Genomic DNA, 13,656 nt, shown 5'->3' with positions numbered 1-13,656 from the left:
CGGGTCCCTGCGCCGTGGCCGCTCGCTCGGCGGGCTCGGGAGGCTCCTTCCCGTGGCTCCCGCTCCCCTGGGCGGCCGGGGCGGGGCGGGGCGGGGCGCGCGGGGTCCCCGGGTCAGGAGGCTAGGGCGCGGGGCCACCGGCGGCCCTCGGGGAGCGGCCCTCGCGGGGCGGCGGCATCCGGGCTGGGCAGCTGGTCATCCACACCCCCGGGGCATCCTGGAGCCGGCTCCACCGACGGTCCCACCTGAAACCGAAGGAGGAGGAGTCAGGAGCTGAATGGCAAGGGAACGGGGTGCTCCTGCCTCGCCCGCGGGAGAACCACTTCTTTGTGCTTTCTCTCCAGCTGCAATAATTAAATAGCCACCGTTCTGTACTGACGCAGGATTGCTACCTGTTAGCCACGGCTAACTCTGGGCCAGGCACCATGGGTTCTGCGTGGGTCGACGCAGGACACCACTGTGAGGTAGGCCCTAGCATCCCCATTTCGCAGGTAGGAAAACTGAGGCATAGATGCTGAGGAAGTGGAGTTAGGATTTGAACCCAGGACTGTGGCTGCTGGTTTCAATCACTACTCCTACTGCCAAGGAGCCCTGAGGACCTGAGGGCAGGAGGGGCCTGTACAGGTCCCATCCTGACCCTCCGGTCTCCGACCCACCCAGTCTCTGCTTCTCACATCAGGGTCCCAACTTGATCCCAACACCATGGCCTCCAGTTTGTGGAGAGTGCCATTATATCTGCGACAGAAAACTGTCCTGCCCACTCACCACCAAGCATGTAAATCACTGCGAAGGTCACAGTTTTGTTAGTGCAGTCAACTGAGAGGTGAGTACATCTAAAAACATCAAATTCTGAATTTCTCATGCTTACCCCAAGATTCACAGTAATTTTGTTAGTTGTAGAAAAGTGGCAGCTTTATTTCAAGGGACCGTTCCATCAAAGGGTATTTCCTAAGTTTGATGAAACAGGTGCAAACCTGTTTTCCCGTTTCTAGGACTTGGGATCATAATCGTTAACAGCTGACACTGAAACGTGCGTGTGAGCAAATCGACATGATGATCTTCCTTGCCATGATTCCAACAGTCAAACAGCTGATGGTATAGGAAAGACAAGAGCAGAGGAGCGTGGAAAGTGCAACAGATGGGCTCTCACTCCCTCTGGGGTCAGAAGAGCCAGCGCTACTACGGATTCCCTCTCTGCCCTTAGGACAGTCTCCGCACAGGTCAAATGAGGCTGCATATTGTCCCCCAGTGCCACCATGCTGAGATTCTAACCTACTAGAAAGATCTGCGTCCTGAGAGGCCCGTGGAAATTGTCCAGGGCTCCTGTTCTGGGGCCTGTCGGGTGGGCGTCTGCCCAGTCCAGAGAAGTGAGCTGTATTCAAGAATGGAAAACTAGAAGCACTTTGGCCCCATGCAACCTCTGGACACAGATGTTACAGAACTATAATCCCTCCCAGCTTCCGGAACACACCTGTGAACACTCTGGTGTATCTACATCTAGATACTTCCTTTATGCATCTACTACCATAGGTATGAATTTTTTTTCCTGAAATGTGATCAAACCATAAATTCTCTGCAACTTGTTTTTTCCGCTTAGTAATGTATTGTAGTCATCTTCTCATGTCAGAACATAGAGATCTACTGCATCATTTTTAATGCCTGAGTAGTATTCTGTTGACTGGGTGAAGCATGATTTACCATCCAACTTGTTACACGCCCTCTCTTCCAAAATGAGCAACTCACGTTCCAGACAGGCTAGAGCCATTTCACAAGGAGAAACGGAGGGGTGACTTCAAATGATCAGTCCAGGAACTGTTATGAACATGAGCACAGGAAGGTCGCCAAGTACAACATGGCCTCCCACAGCCGGCTTTAGACACCCCAACCCCCATGTCCACACCTCCCGCCAACCCTGCCACATCAGGAGGTGAGGATGCTGGTCTGACTTTGCCAGAACGCTTTCCAGGGCGAGGCACTACCCCGAGCTCTGGAAAACTGCACTGAGGCCTCTAACAAGGACCTCAGGGACACGGGGCCCGGGAAGCCAGTGCCCAGGGCCGCCGTCTGCTGTCCTGGTGTCATCACACATTCGAGTCAGTGCGTTGTGTGAACACCCTCTGGAGTAAAGCCACCTTCTCCCCTGCCCTGCAAGTAATTTACTAAGACAGAGACTTGGTTCTCACTTAGCCAAGGGGAGACCCTTAGAGATGGAAGCCAGGACCTGATCCACCCCTGGTGGAGGAGGAGGGAAGATGATGGGGTCCACACTTCCCCCTTAGCGGCCATCCAGACCGGCCCCTCGGGGTGTGACTGTCGGGAAGTTCCCGCACCCCCACCGTTTACAGGAAGTGCAGTGGCTCAGACCCAGGCTGCAATCCCTGCTCTGCCACTCCCCAGCTGTGGGACCTCCCAGGAGTGTCCTCTCCTCTCGGTGCCCAATGACCTCACCCGTACTTATGGGGCTTCAGGGAGAATTAAACCAGAGAGCCAGCAGTCGGGACACTGGCCGAGCTACTACCCAGGGTTGGGCGGGGGGCGGGGGGGAGGGCGTCCTTCAGCCCTTGGAAGGAGTACTGATCTGCGAAGCCCCGGGGGAGGCCTGGCTGGCCTGGGCAGCTGGAGAAACCGCAGGTCAAGCAGCCTCCTTTTCCATTTACCCCAGGTGAAAAGCCTGGAAAAACAGCATTTTTCTGTGTGTGCCCCAATATGTGACGGATGACAACTCTGGGCCAGCCCCACAGTGTGCTCCACGTTGCAGATGAAGAGACTGACGCCCGAGACTTGTCAGAATTGCCCAAAGACATATGGCCGGCAGTGGCAAAGCCTAGACTCTTCCATCAAAGGTCATTCTGTGAGGAGAAAGTGGCTCAGAAACGCTAATGGGAAGTGTGAGGGAACAGAGGTCGTTGTTCAGAAACACCATTTCCACAGGACTCTGCCGGAATGCACAGATCCAAAAGCCAAGTTGCCTATAATCGGCACCAGGTGGGGCCGTGCATGCCCCTCCCCCCTTCTGACAGGACCATCCCTTGCTAAGCTCAAGTGCAAACCGTGAGGCCAGGGCTGAGGTGGGCTAGCACCACTGGGAGCAGGGAGAAGGACTGTCCTAGGGGTCAGGGTCATCCGTGCCAGGCTGCCTTTTGCAACGAGCACAGCTCAAATGAAAAGCAATTTAAAACACATGGAAGAGGGGCACCCGGGTGGCTCAGTCGTTTGAGCGTCCCACTCCATTTGGCTCGGGTCATGATCTCACAGTTGGCGGGATTGAGTCCTGCATTGGGCTCTGCACTGACGGCTGGAGCCTGCTTAGGATTCTCTCTCTTCCTCTCTCTCTCTCTCTCTGCCCCTCCCCAACTCGCTCGCTCTCTCAAAATCAATAAACTTTTTTTTTTTAATTTTTTTTTCAACGTTTATTTATTTTTGGGACAGAGAGAGACAGAGCATGAATGGGGGAGGGGCAGAGAGAGAGGGAGACACAGAATCGGAAACAGGCTCCAGGCTCTGAGCCATCAGCCCAGAGCCCGACGCGGGGCTCGAACTCACAGACCGCGAGATCGTGACCTGGCTGAAGTCGGACGCTTAACCGACTGAGCCACCCAGGGGCCCCTCAAAATCAATAAACTTTTAAAAAATTTTTTTAAAAACCACATGATAGAATTAAGGCAGGTGACTTAGGTTTACAGCCCTGTGCCAGACACTTTCACATTTAATCTTTATTACAACTCCAGAGATAGACACTCTTGTCTCCATTTCGTAGCTGTGGAAACCAGTTCAGAGAAGTTAGGTAACTTGCACAAAGTCACGCAGCCAGTACGTAGAGAGGCCAGATTTAGGAACCCACCTCCTAAGAGCCCAAAATGCCAAGTCAGGCTTGAAGGGCTAGGAGCCAAGGAGGCTCAGAAATGCAACCGTGTGTGGCCCAGGCTCAGGAGACTGGGCCCGGCCTGGCTGACATTCCAGCAGAGGAAATGTGACCTAGACAGCACTGGGGGAGGGAAGGGGAAAGGGTGTCTGTTGGCTCAGCCCCAGAGCTGGCTCTGTGACCTTGGGGAAACCACTTGACCTCTCTGAACCCCAGCTGCGGGGCTCTGGCAGGGCAACAGAGGGAGATAACCCCTGACCCACTTCTGAAAAAGGAAGTGAATGAAACCCGTTGAGCCTGTTGGAGGTCTTGGTCTTGGAGGCCAACTCTAAGGCTCTCCTGAACTCTGGGCTGTGTGTGACCTAGGCACTGGGAAGCAGAAATCCCACACCTGTCCTCCCCCAGGTCCCAGGGAGCCAGGCCTTCCACTTCCCCATAAAGGAATCTGGGACTGGGGGGAGGGGGGCAGCAGCCTGCCAATCCTCACTCCAAGCGTGAGGAGACAGCCAAGGCCTGAGTCACTCCTGGCCTGGCGCAGGGAGGTGGGCAGGCTGCCGGCAAGCTCGCCGCCTGACCTTGCCCAAGGTCATCCCAGCCCGTCTCCCGCAGCACCAGGTAGGGTCCACCTGGGAGACCTGAGCGCCTAGGAGCCAGAGTCTGGGCTTCCATTCTCACTGGGCCTAGTAAGGCTGTGTGACTTGAAGAAATCATTTCGCTTCTCTGAACCTCAGCTTCCTCATTTGTAAAAATTGGTAGAATACGCCCTGGAGGGGGTGCTCTGATAGAACTTACACGGGTGCCTGGAGCCAGGAAGCACCCAAGAAGACAGGTTGGTGTGGCCTCAGGCACAGGTCTTGGCCCTTTGCCTTGGCTACACTTGTGGCTTGAACAATGTAATCCAGTCCCATGACTTTAAATACATACCATCTACATGCTGAATACCGGCTCCCAAATTTCTCTTGCCCTGAGGCCTCCTGGGAATATGCCCTTCAACTCTACACTTGCACATCTGACCTGCTGCCTCCACTTGGATGTCCAATAGCAGCTCCGACAGAATGGGTCATCTGAGTTCGACTCCCTGGTTCCTTCCAAGCCCAGCCTGCTCCCCCCACCTTCCCCGTCTCTGTCAACCACAACTCCACAGGGCTCAGGCCAAAAGCTTGAGCGTCTCCTTGAGTGCTCGAATTCTTACACCCCACACCCAGTCCCAGCAAATCCAATCTTCCCTAGCTTCAAAACCCGGCATCTGGCCACGCCCCACCACCTCCACTGCTACCACCCCTGCCTGCCTGCCTCTGTGTCCCCCATTGCCTTTCTGCAGACAACTCACCACGGTGGTCATGTCATTCCTCTGCTCCACCCCCCACAATGGCTCCTCTTGTCCTCAGAACACAACCTAGAGCCTTACCGTGGTCCACCAGGCCCCACACTGTCCTGCCTGTGCCACCTGCCTTCACTGTCAAACCTCACTCTGTCCCCTCCCTTCACTCGCTCTGGGCATCCTGGATCCTGGCTCGTCAACCTGCAAGCCACACGCACTCCCATGCTGAACTTACTCTTTCTACTACCTGCCATGTTCTTTGCCCAAATATCGATGTGCGCCCTCCCTCCCTTCCCTCTGGCCCCTACTCAAGCACAACCTTACCAGAGAGGCATCACCACCCCCACTCTGCCACGTTCCCTCCCCTTTTGCCCTACTTTCGTTTCCTCATGGAACAGGCCACCTGAGAGATTACTTCTCTACTTGTCACTGACCACCTCCGCCACTCAAATGCAAGGTCCATGAGGGCGAGGTCTCCGTTTTTTTTTCCAACGTTTTTTTTTTTTTTTTTTTTTTTTGGGACAGAGAGAGACAAAGCATGAACGGGGGAGGGGCAGAGAGAGAGGGAGACACAGAATCGGAAACAGGCTCCAGGCTCCGAGCCATCAGCCCAGAGCCTGACGCGGGGCTCGAACCCACGGACCGCGAGATCGTGACCTGGCTGAAGTCGGACGCTTAACCGACTGCGCCACCCAGGCGCCCCAAGGTCTCCGTTTTATTCACTGTGCTGAGTAAAGTGCCTAAAATAGTGCCTGGCACTAACAACAGAGGTTTGTTAGGTGGATAAAGAAGGGAAGGAAAGACGCAGGAGCACAATTAACTGTGGGTTGTCTTCCCTTCCCCTCCTCCCTCTGGCTCATAGCAAGATGGGGGTTAGCGGGAGGACTTTTTAGTTTCCAAAGCCCTTTCTCCTCTATGTTCTCATTTAGTCCTCACACAAAAAAGCTATAATTTCTATAGGGGCTTGCATTGTTATCCCATTTCACAGACGAAACAGCTGAGGCCAAGGCAATCAGTGACATGGTTGAGGTCCCGTGAGCCTTCTGCTGCCTGGCCTGAGGGCCTCATCCCTTAAAAGGCACACAAGGCTAATGGCAGGATGGTCCCCTTTCCAAGCCAGCGTCAGTTCCAGGGGACAGGAGGTCAACCCCCTTCAAGATCTGACTTGACATTCTACTGCACCCCGGGAGAACCCAACCCTGAAAGCAGGGATAGAACAGGAGGCCCTAGGAAGAGATGTGGGGCTGGGAGGCCAGAGGTCCCAATTGCCCGACCCTTTCTCTTCTAGAAGGAGGAGGGACTGCCTGAGGCCAGCTCTGTCTCTGCACACCCCTGGCTCCCTCCTCTGAAAATCCCTGAGGGACAAGGGACAGACCAGGTCTTGTGACCCATCTGTAATTGCTGTGATCCCGCCCCGCAGAGGGGACTCAGAGGCCCAGCCCTGTGGCACTGCCATGCCAGGCCACTAGGTGGAGTTCTAGGGCTCAGGCCCCGGGGCTCCCAGGGAAAGGGCAAACGGAGCAGCTTCTCTCCTAGAACCCAAGAATCTGTCCCACCCCCACCTCCGACTCAAAAGGAGAGGAACCCAACCAGCCCAAGGGTCTCAGAATCCAAGACTGGAAGTTTCAAAATGACTTATTCTCCAAGTGGGAAATGCAGGGCACACAGGCCACCGATTTCCAGCCTATGTCCTTGGCAGACATCACTAATCTATCCAGGTATTCTTGTCCTCTGGAGCCCACAGAGCCCCTACCAGGTGATTAGAATCGGCAAGCAAGATAGGCCCTGCTTGCCAGCCCTTTCATTCCCATATGAGAAGCTGAGGCCCGGGCTTACTTCGTCTTCTCGGGAATCCAGGCTGCAAAAGCCAGCGGGGCCAGAATGAGGTCATATGACCCCTGGGACGCTTGTGTAACCATGGTTAAGTCCCGGGGAAACCTCAGGCGGGTAATGGCAGTGCTAATGGAGAGGCTGCTGGACTCAGGGCAGCTGCGTCCTTGTCCAACTGTCACCTCAGACGCCATGGGGGCAGGGCGCAGGCTAGTCTGCTAAGCATCTTGGCTCCTGAGCCGGAGAGGCCGCAGAAGCGGGGGGAGGAAGGAAGGTGGGGGCACAAGAGACAGAGAGAGGCTCTCGGGGGCTGCGTGTGGGTGCACAAGCGTATAAGCCTGTGTGGATGCGTGTGCGCGCCCAGCGGGAGGAGGAGGGGCGGCCCTGACAGAGGCGCCTTGTCCTCCTGCCCCTGCACAGGCTTGTTTTCTTCCCAAGCTATTAATGTCGCTGCAGCTTCAAAAGCCGGGTGACCTTTAAATGCCGAGCCTCCTGCTCCTGCCCAAGGCGCGGAAAAGGCTTAATGGAAACTCAAACGGCCACAGCTGCTGGGGCTGTGACAAAGCCAGCCTCATTCTGAGGGACTGAGCTGCTGGGCGGCCACACCTGTGCCCACCTTTGGGTGGCACTAGGAGCAGAGAGGACCCTCAGGCATAGCCACGCCGGGGGGGGGGGGGCGGGGGGGAACTAGACCTGAGAGCAGCAGGAGAAAAAGAAGGAGAGACAGACTCAGCTCTGCCATGCCCTGCTGTGTGACCTTGGGTTGCCCACTTACCTTCTCTGGGCCATGCCCAATCATTTAGTCCAGTCTACGGCTGGGGCAGAAAAAAAAAAAAATCCCCTTTCCCCAGAAAAAAATCTTTTAAAAGTCTGTAGAAGAAAAAAAGGAGATGAATGACATTTTCTTTCCTAATTTTTCCCTCTCTTGACTCAACTCCCATGGCCAGGTCTGTGGCCAACAGGAACTATACACAGTAAGGACTAGGGCAAGAGGTTTCCAACGAAGTTAAAAAGGTCCCTCCCCTATGGAAGCATCTGCTTTGGAGCCTCAGTCCTAAGGACACCATCGTTCATCTCTGTTCCTGAGGCCCAAATACAGGGCTTGGCTGTGTGAACGGCACCACCAGGAAACCACTTCTGCATTCCAGCTGAAAAGGCCCAAGATGAAGCTCCTCAGGCACGAGGGACATGTCACTTGTTTGGCGCATCTTGGTAGGATAATGGTACATATGTTGCCTGCTTCTTTACAAGTCAGCCATACTCCCTGTGCCTTATGCATGTTAGCTCTTTTCACCCGCTCTTTGTGCCTTGCAAGGTGCCTATGTCACTGCGATTTCTACTTTGCAGACAGAAAAATGAAGCACAGAAGAGTCGAGTAACTTGGTCACACAGCCAAGCTGACATTTCAGCCCAGGAGGTCTGACTCCGGAGCCAGCACTGTAAATCCATCCAGCTCAACCACTCCTCTGTATTGCTAGAGCTGGGCACATGGCAAGAACTCAGCACCTGTGGACTGAATTGAGTCCTAACCAGGGAGAGTTGCCCTTCAAGAGGCTGGGGGTGACTGGTGCCTGTGTTGGGGGAGCAAGAGAAGAGGAAGGGGAAGTTTGCAGGCAAAGCCTCATCCTGAAGGACAGACAGAACCGTGGCAGTTTCCTTACAAAACCCTTTTCCGCACCCCACCAAGGGTGTTGGCCGGGTGACCAACTCTTTTCCAATTCTACCTGAGCTGCTTAAAACCGATTTCTACAACAATCCCTCTCCCCATCAACAAATTGTACCAGCTTAGCCAAGACACTCAGCCCAGGAGACTGGGAGGAGATCAAACCTCAGTGGACAGGGCGGGTGCTACTCCCCACTGCCCTACCCAGGGGCCGTAGGCCCGCCCCTCAGGGCTGGCACCAATGTATGTGTACCTGGGACCGAGTCCGTGGCCCAAACTGGGAGAAGGGAGCCACTGGCAGCTCAGGTGCAAGGTAGTAAAGCTGAGCTGGCTCCAGACATGAGCTCATGCTGGCCCAGATCCAGCGCCTTGGGAGAGACGGGCCAGCGGCCCCTCCCTGGGCCTCTCCTTCAGGCAGTCAGGCTGAAGGCCCCTCCGTAGGCAGGGCCTGTGTGGTCTGGGGCTGAGCTCTCAAGTCTAGACAGTCACAGATGTCTCTGGGCCCCTGGGGACAGGTAGTCAGTCAATGATGCCAGACAATTTAGTATCTGAGCATGCCCAGGGAATCCAGCTCAAGGAACCAAGATTAGGGAGGGGTGCTCAGGGTGGACAGAGGAGGGTCCTGGGAACAGAATGCCAACTCCTGCCCCCATTCCCTCCCCCCACTAACATACACTGTGCACCCATCCACTGATCCATGAACCCCACTTCTATGGAATTCATATAATATGTATAATGGAATACTATACAAGAGTAAACAAAAATGAGGCATCTCTTTATGTCTCTATGCTCAAGACCCATCGCTCAGGGGAGCAATACAAGGCCGAACACAGTGCGTACAGGACGTACTATAGTGCGTTATGGCACGTGTATGTCAGTGTGTATGGAGAAGACACTCGGAAAGGATTCGTAAGAAACTGATTCCATAGGTTTCCACTGGGAAGGATTAGGTCAGAAGAGACAGACCAGGAAAACTTGTCTCTGTAAATCTTTGTATATCTTTTAAGTTTTGATTCACATTCATTAATTTAAAAGTAAAATAAGCAGAGGCACCTGGGTGGCTCAGTCGGTTGAGCGTCTGACTCTTGATTTCAGCTCAGGTCGTGATCACAAGGTTGTGGGATCGAGCCCCGCGTTGGGCTCCATGCAGAGTGTGGAGCCTGCTTGGGATTCTCTCTCTCTCTCTCTCTCTCTCTCTCTCTCTCTCTCTCTTTCTCCCCTGCTTGTCTTTCTCTCTCTCTAAAAAATAAAAACATAAAAATAAAATAATAACCTATAAAGAATAGCAAAGTGACAGCATTACAGTGATTTTTTTAATTTTCCTTTTGCATATGTATATTATTTACAATGGACGTGAATTACTTTTTAATAATAATTATAGCAAATGTCTGAATGTTAACTGTGTGCCATCTACTTTCTAAGCACCTGGCATGCATTATCTCATCCAAGCCTCAAAGTAAAGCAATTATTATACCCACTTTACAGATAAGGAAACTAAGGCCCAGAGAGTTCAAATAACTTACGTGGGGTCACACAGTCAGTGATGGAGCCAAAATCCGAGTCCAAACTGTCTGGCCCCAGAGTCCATGCTCTTCTTAACCTCCACCTTATACTGTCTCTCTAATCAAAACAAAACAGGGGCACCTGGGTGGCTCAGCCGGCTGGGTGTCCGTCTTAGGCTCGGGTCATGATCTCACGGTCCACGAGTTCAGGCCCCGCGTCGGGCTCTGTGCCGTCAGCTCGGAGCCTGGAGACTGCTTCAGATTCTGTGTCTCCCCCTCTCTCTGCCCCTCCCCTGCTCATGCTCTGTCTGTGTCTCTCTTTCTCAAAAATGAATGAACGTTAAAAAAACAAAACAAAGCAAAACAAAAACTGAGTGGTGACAGAAGAAAAGCGTATGAAGAAAGCAAACCCCAGAGCTTCCAGGACTCTAGAACTTTTGTAATCCTTAGAATCCAGTTCCATCCTTCCCGCCTCTACTATTTCAGCAGGTCTCCTGTAGTCATGCCTCAGTGGGAACCGGGCGCCACTCCTCCCACTGCGCCCCTTCGTGCTCAGGGACCCGCGTGCCTCCTGGTGGCCTCACAGGGCAGAATGAAGGCCCACGAGCAAGGTGGAGGCCCAGGCCACAGCTATTTCAGAGGTTAGACCACGGCGTGGGGGATCCACTGGGGCAGGGCAGGGGCAGGTCTGGCCAGGAAGCTCCTTGCAGAGGGGAAACTGCAGGTTGCTGTTTCTTTCTTTCTTTCTTCTTTTTTTTTTTTAAGTTAACTTAGATTTTTTTTTTTTTAAGTTTATTTATTTATTTTGAGAGAGAATGTCGGGTGCTGAGCCCGACACGGGGCTCGATCTCACGAACTGTGAGACCGTGACCTGAGCCAAAATCAAGAGTCGGACGTTTAACTGACTGAGCCACCCAGGCGTCCCCACAAGCTGGTTTTTGAATGGCGCGGAGTCGGGGGTAAAAGACTGTAGAGCACGGAGGTTAAAAGGGGAGATTTAGCTCCAAGCCAACCTCAGCTTACATTCTGATCACCGCTGCTTGGGTGAGTGGACTTCCTGAGTGAGGTTCCTCACCTGTAGAACGGGACGCCTGTTCCTCCGAGGATGGGTTCCCCTCTGAGGGGGATTCATGCCATGGGCACACACAGGCTCCACACAGATGCTCTCAGCCCGGGGCGGCTGTTAGTAAGGCTCTAAGGCCACACAGTTCTCAGGGGCTGAGTCTAGAGCCTGGCCCAGGAGTCAAGCCCGGAGTTAGGATCTTCAATCCAGCCCCGAAGGGACAGCGTACGGCACAAAGGCCTCCCCTCAGGGGCCTTCAGGACCTCGGGCTGAGGGGCTCTGTGGCCCCTGAGTGGAGTGGGGAGCTGGGCCAACAGCCCCACGCCTGTCCGTACTCTGCTGTGTTTCCTAGGGGGAGAAGTGACTGGAATATACCAGGGCCTGGGTCGCCCAGGCCCTCCCACTCCTCCTGGGGGCCGGCTCTCCGGTAGGGGCTCCCTACCCGGGGCAGCAGGAGCACAGGCATACAGGCTGAGTGGCCTTCTCAGAAGTGCCGCCTCTGGCAGCTGAGGAATGCAGGCTCAGGGCCGGGGCGCAGAGGCTTGGGGAGGGGGTGGTTGGCCCTGAGCTTCAAAAGAACAGGCAGCAGCTGTGGCTGGGAGGGCCGTGGCCCTCCCCCTCTGGCAGCCAAGACATCATCAGAAATTCCACCCCAGCAAGAAGGGCCAGCCCAGACAGCAGATGGGATTGTTTAGAGCCACTTAGCAGGCCAGCTACTTTCCCGACCGCAGGCTGCTCCCCTCTCCTCGCCTGGGCCCCTTCTTCATCTGTGCAGAGCAGAGCTCCCCTTCCACAGCCTGGGGCACCCAGTAGCCAGCTGTCGGGCATCCCCTCCCCACCTGAGGCCTTTACTCGCCCACACGGCCTCGCCTCCAGACAGCCATGTGCCCACACATGCCCTCTAGAGAGGCCAGGTTGGGAAGGCAGAAAGAAATCTCAATGTTGTCACTTCCAGATGGTGCCCGTTGCCAAAGGTCACAGAGCCTGCGATCTGAACCCAGACTCCTGGGCCAGTGCTCTCTCCCCCGGTGGTGCACACGCTAGTAATTACAAAACAGCCCATACGTCTGCGTGTGCTACGCACACCGGCTCACCCAAACCCGTTCACTCATACAGCCACGGGACACAGACAACCCTCATTAGATCTTTCCCGAACACTCCCAGCCAGCCTAGGTACTCAATCCGTTCCTCCCTTCACCTTACTCTGAAGCTGTGTTTTTAAAATTACAGCCACACTCTCCTCCCCACACACTAACTGCACTAATACCACCCTCCATCCGTCTTGCAGCCCACCATGCGACCCGCTCCCTTCACTAGGCTGACGGTAGGACCACGGGAGCCCCCAGGCCCTTTCTCTCGTCCCCATCTGTGCCCAGATTTTTTTTTTTTAATTTTTTTTTTCAACGTTTATTTATTTTTGGGACAGAGAGAGACAGAGCATGAACCGGGGAGGGGCAGAGAGAGAGGGAGACACAGAATCGGAAACAGGCTCCAGGCTCCGAGCCATCAGCCCAGAGCCTGACGCGGGGCTCGAACTCCCTGACCGCGAGATCGTGACCTGGCTGAAGTCGGACGCTTCAGCCGACTGCGCCACCCAGGCGCCCCCCCAGATTTTTTTTTTTTACAGCGTCTGGTGCAGCAAAGGTGAGGTCAGGCCGACCTGACCTGCCGCAGAACTGGCCAGAACCAGGAAGCGATGCACCCTGGCCAAGGCACTGCCTTCCCACTTGCTTGTAAGACCAGCTCCTGGAATGGAGTGCAGGGAAGGGCCTCAGGCCAGCTGGGGCTGGGAGCCCTGGCCCTCAGATCTGAAAGTCAGAGCAAGGGGGCAGGAACTCTTGGGTGTCCCATAACCAGCCTTCTTTGCCTGTAGGGGTCACAGTCTCCACCGCTAGAGACAGAAACAGTCCCTATTCAGTCGACCTTTCCCATCACTGAAATATCCCAGGGATGCAAGGACAGGGGTGGGGTAGGGGTGAACTGGGGCCAGAGAAAGGCACCACTGTACTAGTTACAAACCATGACGGTGTCTCTGCAGAAGGAGGTGGCTGGATCCCAGTACCCTAGGGCTGGAAGGACTGGCACCCTTTCTTAGATACAGAACCAGACCCCTTTCCTCGTACGAAATCCTCAGCAGAAGTCCATTCCATAATGACACTAAGCAGAAACCCACCCTTGCCCCCACCCCCATCAGTTATGCATCATCAGAGAACCTGCCATTTACTGAGTGCAGGCAATGTTGCCCGTGCATGGGGTCAGTTAATCCTCATGATCATCCAGAACTGTAAATCATCGCCCTCTACCATTATCAGAGCCACTTTCCGGAGTCATGTGTGACCTAGAGGTTGTCCAGGGCTGTGCCACCTCCAACCTGCATGGCCTTACATGGCAAAGGCCAGTGTGCCCGCCAAGTCT

The sequence above is a fragment of the Lynx rufus genome, unplaced genomic scaffold (genome assembly GCF_022079265.1).
Source record: "Lynx rufus isolate CCGP_SWC_20201006 ecotype Redwood Valley unplaced genomic scaffold, mLynRuf1.p SCAF_18, whole genome shotgun sequence".
Classification (NCBI taxonomy): domain Eukaryota; kingdom Metazoa; phylum Chordata; class Mammalia; order Carnivora; family Felidae; genus Lynx; species Lynx rufus.
Note: the sequence above shows the minus strand (reverse complement) of the source record.